At 49.6% G+C, this 14,267-nt stretch overlaps 1 pseudogene; it reads left to right on the top strand.

The window, feature by feature from the left end:
* Positions 1–14,267, top strand: part of LOC133358312 (integrin beta-3-like) — a 36,032-nt pseudogene that overhangs the window by 4,000 nt on the left and 17,765 nt on the right.

Genomic DNA, 14,267 nt, shown 5'->3' with positions numbered 1-14,267 from the left:
CTCCTCCCCCCCCCCTCTCTTACCTATATAGCCTCTTGTTACAGCAGCCCTTTTGCCCACTTCAGCAATAGTTTCTTGCTGTGGTTGTCCCACCTGATGACGGACGCTTGTGTTGCGCCCGAAATGTCGTCATTTAATTTATTTTGTTTTATTTTATACCTACGTGACTTTACCGAAAGAACCAAAGAGTATGAAGTGAGCAGCGAAAGTGTTTTTTTTACACTATATCGTCCCCTACTGGCAAATGAATACACATGCTGCGTATACCTTCTGCTGTACAGGGACAGCTGCCACTGGGGGGGGCCCTTGGCTAGACTGCAGCAGAGCATTGGAATGGTTGAGATGAGATTTTTATGGAAGGAGCTTTGAGTTTCTAAAACACTTGACCCTTTCCCGTTCCGAAACGTCTGCAAGTTGCAGGGTGGGTGTCCCGTTCACCGCCGAATCTCAGAACGCGCAGGCGATAAGCGTTAATTTTAATAAGAGAGGCGTAGTAGTCCTGCTGCTTTTGAAGACATTGTACTCACCGCATAGAACTGTAGCGACACGACCGCTGCACTCTACGATAGCTGGCGCCAAACTGTGCCACACGCCTTCCCGTATGGCCCGTTACTTCCGATTCGCCGTTCCGTCCCGTTAAAGCGCCAAAGTTGGGGGCAAAAAGAGCCCAAGAACTTGAGCCAATCAATTCCCTTATCAGCCTAAGCTCTCCTTTCCCTTCTCGCGCAGGAGTTCAGGGGCAGCCCCGCGGGAGGCCTGTCGCGCTGTGACCTGGTTCGCCGCCTCCTGCAGGCCGGCTGCCCCGCCGAGCAGATCGAGGCTCCCAGAAGCCGGCGGTCGATCACGAAGGATATGCCGCTGAGCGAGAAGTTGGACACTGCGGCAGCTGGTGGCGGCGGCGGTTTAGCGGCTGTGGTGCAGCAGTCGCCGCAAGCCGTGACTCTAAATTTGCGGCCCGGTGAGTCCACGGTCTGATGAGAGTTGGGGCGGGGTGAGAGGTGAAATAATTGCACCAGGGCCCCACGTTCAGGGCCTTGGGGGCCTTTACATAAAATACAAAGCATTTGATTTTATATTTCATGCGAAGTGATGGGGGGGGGGTGCTCCCGCACGTGATGTTCCGTGGCCATAAATTTCGCTCCCAAGGGCCTGGTCTTATCCCTGATGGTGTTGGACGTCCCAGCTCTACCGCACGCACCATGCTCATTAAGAATCTCATTGCACCTGCTGCTGTCAGTCTGGCCACGTGCTATGTGGTTGGAGTACAGCTGGCAATGGGAAGACCGGGCATTAAACATTCAGTTGGTGGTTGACTCGGCTATTCATCCGTCTAGAGTTGATCAAACGAGTACCACTTTGTGGGAAGTTATGAATAATCGGGCTGTGGGTTTGCACATCCCTGTCACAAGAATGTAATTTCCACCACTTGCTAAGTGCAGTAAACAGCCGGTGGGCATCTCCCTATGTTCACCAGTGTGTGAAATCACTTGGTGCATTGTGCATGTGTGCAATGTTTAGAAAGAATGTTGTTTACAAGCGTAAAATAAAGTAGACATATCACTTTGTTGATAAGTAGTCAAACGATGACGCGAATATCTTTATTTATTTATTTAAAACGTTGTGGATGTTTCTTTGCGACGTTTAAACATTCTGCGTGTCCAGACACCCACGATGCGCTCTGTGGCTGCTCGCCCCCCTGCTATAAACACTTGTCTGTCATCCCACGACCTCATCAACACAAGTTGTCAAAACACATTCTCCTGCGGAGGGAGCTGGTAGGAACGTTGGGTTGCTCAGTCAATGGCCAGGGTCAACGGCTGCGTAGTGTATTCCGCAAATATGCCCGACTGTGAGGGCGGGCACAAGCCGGCGTGAGTAGGTTAAACGTTGAGTTTTATTAGGGCACCACGGGGTGACCAGCCCCTCCCCACCCAGCCCCTCCCCACCCTCCCCACCCAGCCCCTCTCCACCCAGCCCCTCCCCACCCTCCCCTCCCCATCCATCCCCACCCAGCCCCTCCCTCCCCACCCAGCCCCTCCCTGCACGACGGACGGACACAATAATCCCCTGTGGGCTGGTGTAACCAGGAGGTTCCTACCAGTATTAATAGTCAAAGGTGCAATTTTTACTTAAACATTTTGTTGGTGTCTCTTTGCGACGTTTAGAGATATATACATATTGGCCGTTTGGACGCCCACGATACCCAGAGTGTCTGCGCTCCCCTCTGCTCTAAACACTCGTCTCTGATCTCGCAACCTCACCAACAGGGGACCCCGTGAGCTTTGAAGTTCGGGTTCGCCAAGTGGAAGACTACCCGGTGGACATCTACTACATGATGGACCTGTCTCTGTCCATGCACGACGACCTGGCCACCATGCAGCTGCTCGGCTCCCGCTTGGCGGCGGAGATGGCGGGGCTCACCAGCAACCTGCGTCTGGGCTTCGGCTCGTTTGTTGACAAACCGGCCTCTCCCTACGCCTTTTCGGCGCCGGCGTACCTTCACAAGCCTTGCGCCGGGTGAGAAGCCGCAAGTGCGCACGCACGCATGCAGGTGTGTACGTACGTACGTACGTGCATGCACGCCTCTCGGTGGACACGGAACAAAGGATGAAACAGGATGCCCCATTCCGGCCAGGCCTGCCTCACGGTGCGTGAATTCGTGCAAACGCTTGGATGTTAACACTCTTATCGATTTCTTTAATAATTTTTTTCACGTAGTGGGATTTGAGTAAAGGTTGTACTGGTCGACCGGTGGCTCCGTGTAGTTGGTGGGGTGGCCACGATATGCCAATATACTATGATACATCATACGGGGTAACGTCCACAGCAACCGTCATATCGTCCGTTTTGCTAAGCGTCATTGTATCAATTTCTAGCTGTTACCTGTTCGTTTAGTGCCGAGCCACAAACAATGACTGCGCATTCTAGATTTGAAGTTTACATAAATTGGTCCTGCACTTAAATGGCCCAAAGTTGCCCTCCAATAGTTCTGAGTGGATACCATGTCTCATGACGTCATCCCGACATCACAATCCGCATCAATCTTGGGAATTTTTAAACAAAACGAAGCCCACGGAGCCACGTTATTTGCCGTGCTCTTCTCACTTCGGTTGAGTGACAGGTGGCACCTTCCCCCCCCCCCCACCCCCCGCTGCCCCATGCTCTCACCGAGCAGGTACAAGCGCTTCCCGAAGTGCGTGCCGTCGTTCGAATTCCGCCACCTGCTCTCGCTCACCGACGAGGTGGACCGCTTCAACGAGGAGGTGAAGCGTCTCAACGTCTCCCGCAACAAGGACGCCCCGGAGGGTGGCTTCGACGCCATCATGCAGGCCGCGGTGTGCGGGGTGCGTTGCGCAGCAGTGCCGGTTACACACAACAACAACAACCACAACAACCGCCATTCGCCACTAAGTGGCGGTGACGTCACCACGACGCGCACACACACACGCACACGCGCATGTTCACTCGCCAGGTCAATGTTTAATGTCCCGTCTCGTGCGGCCTTATCTTGGCGTGGTCTGGGACGCTTTTGTTGGTGTTCTTGCTGCCTTTCCCAAGCGTGATGAATCTGACTTTCATGAATAATTAATTTAGTGTTTAATTATGTTTTGCGGCCTGCTTACCTTTTTCTCCGTTTTGCACTCCTGTTGTGTACACGGAGCATAACACAGTAAAACATTGGATTGCGAGCATAATTCGTTGCGGAAACGTGCTCATAATCCAAAGCACTCGTATATCAAAGCGGATTTCCCCGTAAGAAATAATGTAAACTCAGATGGATTCGTTCCACAACCCAAAAATATTAGCGTAAAAATTATTAATCCAAAATACCTTTTTATATTTTTATTATTTAAATGTAATATAAAGTGATCAAATGTATTAATTACATTTAATCGTGGCTGGTGTGAGGGAGATGAGAGAGAGGAGAGGAGGAGAGGGTCATTGTTGCAGTACAGTTACTAAAGAACAGCCACTACACTTGGACACAAAATAAAAAAATGCTTTATGCACACACACGTGGTCACGACACTATATTGTAGTAAACAGTCTACGCTCGCACGGATGTTGACTATACGAGTGAGGCACGCCCACTGAGACCGAGCATGGGAGACGATTACCCACAATCCCGCAGCGAGAGAGAGAGAAGAACCATCGGCTCAGTTGTGATCACGTGACGCTTGGCAGACAAAGCGTATACTGTACGTACTTGCTCGTATTGCAAGACCTCGCTCGTTTATCAAGTTAAAATTTATCAAAAAAAATTGCTCGTCTTGCAAAACACTCGCAGACCAAGATACTCACAATCCAAGGTTTTACTGTACATACATCATTCCCATTGACCTACATTTTACTCTCAGCCAGAAGTCCCACTAATGCGTTGGGGCCACTGCTGGAATCTTCTTACTCTGTGTGGCTCTCTCCTCGTTCCTCTGCTTTCATCGCATCCACTGTCATCGTATCTTGTTTCACCGCCACTATCTCTCTCACCATCTGTCCAACTCTCCTCCTTGTGCCCTGCGCCAGTGGCATCTCCATATCCCCCTCTAGTCTATGGGTCTCTGTGTGAGTCTGCCGATCTCTAATCCCCATAGCTCTTCCAATTGTGTTTTTTTGTCTCTTCTCAATGCGTGCGAATGCCATCAAAGTTTAGTCTCCCTAACCTCCACGAGCTGTATAATGTTGTGGAAGCTCAGTGCATCTTCATGACTTCCATTTGATCGCAGTAGGGTTGAAATGCGTTTAAAATGAGGCGTAGAATTATACGCTGACCCGATGCGATTTGATGAATTGTCGCAATTCAGGGTTCCGATTTGTACCGTCTTGGCTTGCTTCTTCCGTCTCCTGTGTTCCATCCTGTTTTGCTCTCATTATTTTCAGTAGCCAACAGGCAACATTCGCTTTCAATTAACATGTCATTTTTCATGAATTTCGAATAACCGGATCTTGTGGAAACAATTTTTACGCGTGTATCCTGAGTACGAGAATCATTGAATCATTACACGAATCGTTCCAAACCACAAGCAAAAACAAGCACTTGCGTCGCAAGACTTCCGGAGATGCCTTCAAGCCAACAATTTCATTTGGCAGCAAATTCAAGTTTAAAGTGTATTTTTGTTTAACCCAGTGGTGAGAGCTGAAAGAGACCCGGGTGAGTCTCATTCACAAGAGTTTTCTGGGACATTGGTCTGCCAGTGTCTCCCGAGCGTACGGCAAGTTTTTTTTTAAACGACACGTCCAAGTTTAAGTCTGCGAGCCGTGCGACCCGAGTTTGATTGCCGCTCACGGCCAACACCAGTAACGATTATATTATCTGAACTGGTCTGGGCCTCTCCTATGTCGACTCGGCCTAAAATGAGTACCTAGTGCAGTGTGTTAACATCGCCACTGGGAAGACGAAGGCGGTCGGGCGTGGTGCTCGCCATCCCCACCTTCTCGCGTGCCGTTCCGGCCTTCAAAGGTGCCCGCTAACAGCCCTTGCCCCAACCGTCTGTTAAGGCTATACGGGGGATCTTTGTCTTTGTTGCTAGATGTGAGGAGTGGTGGCACAGTTGCGCGCTGTGCGATCATTTGTGGCGATTGCCTGAACCAGTTTTGTTGCCTTCTGTCGGTAAACTTGTCCCTAAATGAGTACCTGGTGTCATCTATAAAACACTGGGGAGACAAAGGCAGCCGGGCATGGTGCTGGCCACACCATGCCCTCGTGCGCCGTGCTTGCCTTCCTAAGAGCTCCGCTAACAGCACTTGCCCCAACAGCTTGCGCTGGACGAGGCCGGCAATCGCGGAATGTGCCCAATGTGCCCCGGCAGGATCGCATTGGCTGGCGCAAGGAGGCGTCTCACCTGCTGGTGTTCGCCACCGACGCTGCCTCGCACCTGGCGCTGGACGGCCGGCTCGGTGGGGTCCTGCGGCCCCACGACGGGCACTGCCACCTCGACAACAATGACAGCTACTCGGCCGCCGACAGCCTGGTGTGATATCCACGCTCACCGTTGGATTGTTTGCTAGCCAGCGGCGGTGCTTACGGTTGGACTGCGCCCGCCTCGTTCATTAGCGACTCGCGGTTGGCCTGTGCAGGCCTAGTGCAGTACCCACACAGTTGGACTGTGCCAGCCTGATGTATTACACAGTCACAGTCAGTCTGACTGTTTGTATATTGAACTTCTTTCGCACCGTACGTAGCAAGTCGTGCTAATCGGAGGTGCCAGCCTGGTGCAGTACCCAATCACAGTTGGCCTGTGCCAACCTGTTGCATTACCCCACTCAGTATTGGGGTGATCCGATAGCTCGGTGCATTAGCCACTTAAATATTTATCGTTTACTAACCTTGTGCTCTACCCACACACACACACACACGGTTGGGCTGTCCCACAGCCTTGTGCCGTGCCCACACACAGAGTTGGGACTGTCTGCTAATCTGGTGCCATGTCTGTTCGCGGTTGGAGTGTGTGTCGGCGTGGTTCAGTTGGTAGACCTGTGGTCAAGTACAATTGTAGTTCGTAATGTGTTGCAATCAGGACGTAATTTTGGTTATAATATCACGTCGTAATAATGCTGCTCTAATTGTAATTACGGTTGACTGCAGGTCTGTTTTTTAATCCTTTATATTAAGTTCGCTTGCTTGCGTGCTTGCGTGCTTGCTTGCTTGCTTACGACCGTGCAAACCTTTCGGTCGTTTTTTAAACCCACTTCCCGTGATCCAATCAAGCTGACATTTTGCACATAGACTCGTTGTGCGAGACAATTAATGTTCGTGAAATTTTTTTTCCAAAATTTTACACTGTTTAGGGAAAACAAATTAAATATTTAATTACCAATTGTTTAATACTGCAGACAATCATCTGACCCATAGGTGGCAGCCATCTCAAGCCAGAGAACGAGAAGACTCTAGCCGCCGCGCATATAAAGGATTTAGAGTGAAAAACTTTGTTTTTATGGATTATACTTATTACTGTCTGCCAGCCGGAGGCAGTGATGCATGCTCATTCACTTAAATATTGCTGCTGCATGAGCTTTACATGCTCCCGCATTTCTATATTTTTTCGTAAGATATTTGTTTCTGTGTAGGATTACCCCTCCCTGGGGTTGCTCGGTGAGAAGTTGGCCGAAAACAACATCAACTTAATTTTTGCCGTGACAACCCCATATTTTGGTCTGTACAAGGTAAGGTCTGGGTACCTCTGGTCCGCTTGTTATTCTAATCTGCTCCCGTCCACGTGCCCTCTCTGCTTCAGTGCTCAGTGCCACTTGTAGATACCACCACCACCACCACCTCTCCCCCCTATTCTCCATTCCGTGCGTGGTCACTCCTCTGTGTACATGTTGGCAGGGTGCCGCAGTGGTAACGCATGTGCCCAACAGCAGGGAGGGCATGGGGTTCGATTGTCGACTCGGGCACCTGTCTGCGCGGAGTTTGTATGTTCTCTCTCTCTGCCCCCTGTGTTCTGCTTTGGTTTCCTCCGAGTTCACCGTTTTTCTCCCATTGTTAGTAATATGCCGCCTAACTGGTATTGACCACACATCCCAATGCTGAAACATCACCCGCAAATGACTCAATTGGGATCACGCGCACAGCAGAAGCAACGTTGTCTGCTGTGCAAATTTGACAGGACCCTCTTGATAAAGAGTCGAGACTCGGCGAGGCAGGCAAACTTAATAATGACAATACATTATTTCCTTGAAGTGCACATTGACATTTGCCTTCGAGTCGCTGCTCTCATGACTGACTCCGTGTCCACCCCAATGTCTTCCATGACATTTGTATTTCAATTCATCCCTCTTCTCATCTGCGTCGTGAATCCCGACCAGCCTCCCTCTCATCGTTGCGTTCACCTCTTTCCAATGGCCTGTCTCCCCTACTCCTGTGCAAAAGATTGAGATGTCGCCCGCATTGTTATTTTAAATCATACTCTTTGGTTTTTTCGGTAAAGTCACGTAGGTGAAAACAAAATAAAATAAAAATAAAACAACTAAATTAAATCACGACGTTTTGGAAGCAACACAAGCATCCGTCATCAGGTGTGACTGCTCCAGCAAAATTACTGTAGCGTATGAATGGAAGAGTATGGATCCTTGCAGCAACGAAAACTTCAAACCTAGAATTTTAAATCATAGTTGCTGAGCACAGTCTCAAAGGTCAGAAGGTCATTGCGGATTTGTGAAGGTGTGGGCAGGGTAGACGCGGGAGCATATAAGCACAGTACAACAATGCTTGATGCCCACCACGTAGCTCCGCAGCAGCCTCTTGTGCACGGTTAAGCAAATTATTTGGCGATGCTGCGATGGCATTGGTGCACGAGCACAAATAACGCGCGGAAATTCGACGCAATCGTCAGTAACACTGCTTCAAACGAAAAGCAATCATTATAGGACGACGTTTCAGGCAATAACCTTTCTTGGTGTGCTCTGAAGGAGGGGCCATTGCCCAACACATCGCCCATTGTGTATATATTTGTTTATATTTTTTATTTGGCGTGGGTGGTCATCCGTCCAAAGCACATCCAGGCTCGGTCCGTTTCTTTTCCGAGATCCGACGAGGCCTCCCCACGCCCCGGTGTGACAAGGCCACAGGCAGCCGTCTTCATAAAGTCAGTCCTGGACTAAGTCCTCTTTGAACCTCGTTTGAGTTGTTCACGGTGGTGGGAGATGAGGCAGGTGTGTCGTGCCTTTCATTTCAACAGCAGCTCATGGTGTGGAGGCGCTTGTGTTTCCTGGGGTCGGGTTACATAAGACTGTGGGTGGGGGGTGAAGGGCTTTGGGCATTATCCGCAGTAGCTTAGTTCTCTTCGTGCTAATGGATTACATTCACGTGCGCGCCGTCGTTGTATTAAAAGGGTGCAAATGAATGGCGTCGTTGTTGCGACCACGTTTTTCAAATCACGGCGAATGGATTACGGTTTAGGCTCCCAGACGGACCCACCACCACCACCGCGGCACGCCTAACCGTGGCCTTGCCAATGCCCTAGATCTCCTCCTGTTAAATAACAAATTGGAGCGCTACACGCTGCACGCGATCGATGATTGGCATGGGCATCCTACACGATGCAGAAAACGCCGGATTCAAATTAACGGTTTCAATTGAATGGGAAAACGCGTGCGCAAACACGCAGGGGTTTTTATCTCAATTTAAGAGTGACGGGTACGATCAGATTGGAACGGGACGAGCAGATGATTCGAGACCCCAACCATCGCAAACTCCTGGCTTTGACATTCCTCCTCAAAGACACTGCTGGTGTTGTGACCATCAACGACATCGCAGCATCAACAGGCCGACGCGCACATCTCCTTCACGAATGGACAAGTCACAGTCAGTCGTGGCATTGTGGCCACACAACCCAAACCACGGACCCATGTCGTAGCACCACTGTCGTCAGCGCTCCTTCAAGGGAGGAGGAGAAGGGGAGGTGGAATCGCAGAAAAACCACACGAGCCCTCTCCTGAAGCCCTCTCGTGGCTCGCAGACCTCGCTTGACGTTGGTGTTTATCTCCTGGGTGCGTTGTTCATCATACGCAAGAACAGAATAGAGCTTGTACCGGTGTCGATGGATCCATTTGTAAAGTCTGCACTATGTGTGAATAGCTAACGACAGTGTCGTGTGTGTGTGTGTCTGTGCGTGCGTAGAACTACAAGGTGCTCGCTAACAGCACTTGCCCCTACAGTCTGTTAAGGCTATAAGGGGGATCTTTGTCTTTGTAGAACTACACGGAGCTTCTGCCGGGCGCCACAGTTGGGATCCTCGCAAACGACTCCAGCAATGTCATCGAGCTCATCGTATCCGCGTACAACGTGCGTACCACACCACTCGACACGCTTGTATGTTGAACTTTTTTCACACCGTACGTAGCCAACCGTGTTTATCGGAGGTGCGGGGCGAAGGACGACAAACTAAACGCAAGAAGCAGTTCTGAAGATATTAGTTTTAAATCTCGATTTCAAAGGGGATAGCTCCCAGTCGCTTCCTAATATCGGAAGAAAGTGTGTTCCAGACGGCCGTAGAAGCGCATCTGAAAACTAAACATTTTTTATTTTACCAGTTAATGCCCGCCGAGCTTTATAGCTCTTTTTTTCAGAAGCGATCTGGCCACAAATGATAGCTTAACAAAGTGGATTAACACATGGAAATTTATAGCAGCCAAACACTCTAAATGCATGCTTTTACATTTTGGAGGGAAGAATCAGAGGACCTGGAGAAAAATCCACGCGACCACGGGAGAACATACAAACTCCAAATATACGGGTGTTCGGGTTGTGATCGAACTCACGACCTTCTGCATAACGGGCGAGGTAGTTAAGCGTGCGATGTGATGACCGTCTTTGTGTCGATTGGCGAGGCAAAAGCTGCCGCTGCTTCTGCGAGGATGACCGGATTTTGCGCGATGGTTTACGCCCCCTGACGATATCGGCGAGGTATCGTGGTTCAATTGTGGCAAGCGTTTTTGTTTCGGATGAGAGAGAGATGCCTCTGTGCCTGTGTGTGCAGCGTGCATGCGTTTGTTGCCGCTGGCCCACTGTGGCATGGAAAATGCGATTCCGAGCGAAAGTTGTCAATGATTGTGCTTGTCGTTAGCGGGAAATGGGAACGGTAATACGGGTGACCTGGATTTACGGACGTGTGCTTTCGTCGCATCCCTTCTTACGACCGACTATGAATTGGGATTCTTACAATTCATAAATGTTACATAGGGTAAAACACTTGACAATTAATCTTGATTTGAAGCTTTCGTGACTGCAGGAATCAATACTTTTTGGTTCTTTCGGTAAAGTCACGTAGGTCGAAATAAAATAATAAAATAATAATTATTTTTCTACCTACGTGACTTTACCGAAAGAACCAAAGAGTACTTGCCAATGAATTGGAACACCTGGCTACCTAGAATTTGCACTTAGCTTTGCTGTATTGGCCAATAAAAATAATTAATATAAAAAAACCCACAGTCTATCCAATGGAAGAAAATAAAAAATATTATTAAATAGTGTCCGTAATATTTGCTTCGACTAATATACACAATCGGTGATGTGTAATGGAATGCATTAAAACACATTGTATAGTGTAGTGTATAATGTCTAAAATATGTATGTTAGTGTGTAAGCGTGTATTAAATACACTCAATATATTAGTGGTGGGGGATGGGGGAAGGAGTGATGGAGGGGAGTGGTGGTAGGGAATGGAGGGGAGGGTTATGGGGGATGGAGGGGAGGGGTTGTGGGGGATGGAGGGGAGGGGTGGTCGGGAATCGAGGGGTAGTGGGGAATGGACGGGATGGGGAAGGGTAGGGGGATGGAGGGGCGGGGTTGTGGGGGATGGGGGTGACCGATGTACCCTCAACCACTCAACCAACCAAATCACCAGCACAGTAGACAACGCACAGTACTCTGCAGTTATTTTATTTTAGTCCATACGGTAAAACACACGCGCACTACACACGGGCATGTACAGACGGTTGCAATTTTTTTCCCTGCTGCGTACATTTTTCATGTTCATTCGCAGCTATCTGGACTTTTCACGCCACCAGACTTTTCGGCTTGACCTCACCGCAGCTGCTCCTGCTCTCTGTCCGGCCGCCCGAGGTGTCACTGTACAATTATCCGTGAACGCTTTGAGGGGGGCGTGGGGGGTGCGGGGTTTGTTACGCAGCAGTGCAGAGAATTATTGACCGGCGGATCTCAGCCCGCGTGGCCGCTGTGCAATCGTCGCATCTTCCCGAAGAGTGGGGGGGGGGGGGGGCAGGGGGGGGCAGGGGGGGGCGCCTTTGTTGCAAGCCGACTGAAGGCGTGATGACCCCTTACCCCTTTGTGGACGGACGGGGAGACTTAAGGAAGTCTTGCGGGCTATGCGAGCTGTTGGAAAAACAGCAGCCCCCCTTCTACTGTGGACTGCCGCACCCACCCTGCTGTCAGCTGCTTGCTGCCTCGGTGTTTAAAAACAGCTGTTGCGTTGGATGGGAGGAGGGGGGGGTGATCTCCACGTCACGCTGTGGTCATCAAAACACCATTGCTTTAGAATCGCGTTCATATCCCCATCTTTTTTCATCTGTGTTTTATGAGGAAATGTTATCTTTAAAAAATGTAGTTTTTTTTGCTTACAATTGTGCAAACTCTATTCCGAAGTCTGGCAAAGCAACGCATCGCCCCCCCCCCCCCATGTGTTAGGAGAATGGCCCGGATAAGCAAACCTGACGGAACTTATTTCCAAAGTGGTTTTGCAAACCTGCAAAGTGGGAAACGTTTCGCCACGTAGCGATAAACAACAAACGGTATCATGTGATTTACTTGGGAGAGCAGATTTACGTGGAGATAGAGCGATGGAATCGGTTCGCGTGCAGGTGCTAGGCGGATTATCACATTGCGGGATCGTGAGAAGTGTTGGCCACTTGGGGGAGGCCTTCATCCAGCAGCAGATGGCCGATGATCATGATTATACGAGATAACACGAATCATCCTCTGAACTACTTTCGTGGTAATCTATTTGACGAAAGATGCTACGTTACAAAATCTATTACGATTATGAGCTGGCAGCGTAGTACGCAGGCACAAATATTCCATACGTATTTCCGTTGAAAAAATTTGTCAATAACAAACTCAACTTTGACGAATGTGTCAAAATCGATTTCCTTTATTCCCGTCATTATTATGATTGCCGTCTGTCCCTGGGGTTGAGACCACCTTCGACAGCTTGTGCCCCCCCCCCCCACCACCAGCAGTTATATCCCTGACTTGGCAGGGACCCTTCTTGAGACAGACCCAATATTGCGGCTGCGTCGTGCCTCCCGGCGTCTCGTGAGCTGCCACTTCGTAGGAAGCGGTGGATCGGTGGTAAACGCCGCCACCGCCACTCAGTCGGCCGCCCGATGTGCGCGACCGTTAGAAATTGTGTGCCTTGCCGTTATACAGGAACGGGCAACGCGCTCCGGAGTCAGTCGGCCCCGGGGGAGATGTTTGTTGTTGTGCGGAGGAGCGACAGTGTTGCCCTTGTGTGGTGCGCGGTGCCCCCCCCCCGTCTCCATGGTTCCTCCTGCGGAGTATATTTAGCCTCGGTTCTGGGGCTGCTGCGGGAGAACGCGTGTAATCGTAATAATACCGTAAAAAGAGTCGGCGGCACTGGTGTGTGTGTGAAAATATATGTTTATATATGTGCAGACAATGGAAGCGGTTTACTCGCTCGAAAACGTATTCGTCGCCGATCGTGTGCAATTTACAACCCGCAGCCGGTGGTGGAAATTCCTCATTCCTATGGCAGGGGGAAATTAACTTGACAAAATGTGACTTGTGTGTCATGGAGAGGTGATGGGGTTGGACAACGCCGGTTGGGGTTTGAACTGGCTGCCGCTGTGATTGCGAAGTAACACGCTACGACCGCTGCACCACTCTGGATCGCTGCATTGATCCAAGTGATTTTGCTGCTCAAATGAGCATGGAGGTGGAGCTCATCCGTTGTGATATCATAGCACGACCACTGTTGATGGCACCACAAAGTGGTATCTATTTTATCGACCCTGCCGGAGTGATGGGCCGAGTCAAACCCCCAGTCAGGGATTTGAACTCGCAACATTCCAAGTGCAAAGCCGCTCACCTCAATAATATGCCGTGTTCATATCCCGGCGTCCATGAATAAAATAATTTTACATTTGGTTCTGTGCTTAGTTCGGCTTAAATTCCAGCCTCCTGAGAACTGAAAAAGTGCTTTGGAATGTCATGGAACAAACATCGCTGTGTCCCGGTGCAGATGGGGAAGTTGCTGCCGCCTAGTGTGCATAACAGGGCACTCGAAGGGATCTCCAAAGTACAGTGGTACCCCGGCGATCGAACTTAATTTGTTCCCGAAGGCCATTCGAAACACCGATTTTGTTCGAACACCGAATTAATTTTCCCCATAAAAATTAATGTAAATTACAGTAATTACATGCATGAAAGCATATATGAAAACAAGAAATACAATAAATAAATGGAATAAATATATGGAATGAATGAAATAAATGAACATTGAACTTCACTTTATCTGTAGTAAGGAGAGTTGATGGCTTGAGTGAAAGGTGGTGAGGAGGAGGAGGAGGTGGAAAAACCTTTGTCTGGGCAAGTGTCATGCACGCTGGGCATACGCGTCTCAGCCGTACGGGTTCTTTCAAGTCGCGATTGCTCGCTTGACCTCCGAATTTCGTTCAGTTTCCGGGGCAAAAATTGTTCGGAAATATCGTTCGAACACCGATTTGTTCGAGTTCTGGTGCGTTCGATCTCCGATGTTCTACTGGAGTTCTGTGCATGAAAAAAGAAC

The sequence above is a fragment of the Lethenteron reissneri genome, chromosome 61, assembly GCF_015708825.2.
Source record: "Lethenteron reissneri isolate LAM-NWPU_2019-01 chromosome 61, ASM1570882v1, whole genome shotgun sequence".
NCBI lineage: Eukaryota > Metazoa > Chordata > Hyperoartia > Petromyzontiformes > Petromyzontidae > Lethenteron > Lethenteron reissneri.
The sequence above is the reverse complement of the archived record's forward strand: the minus strand, read 5'-3'. Positions and strand labels throughout refer to the sequence as shown.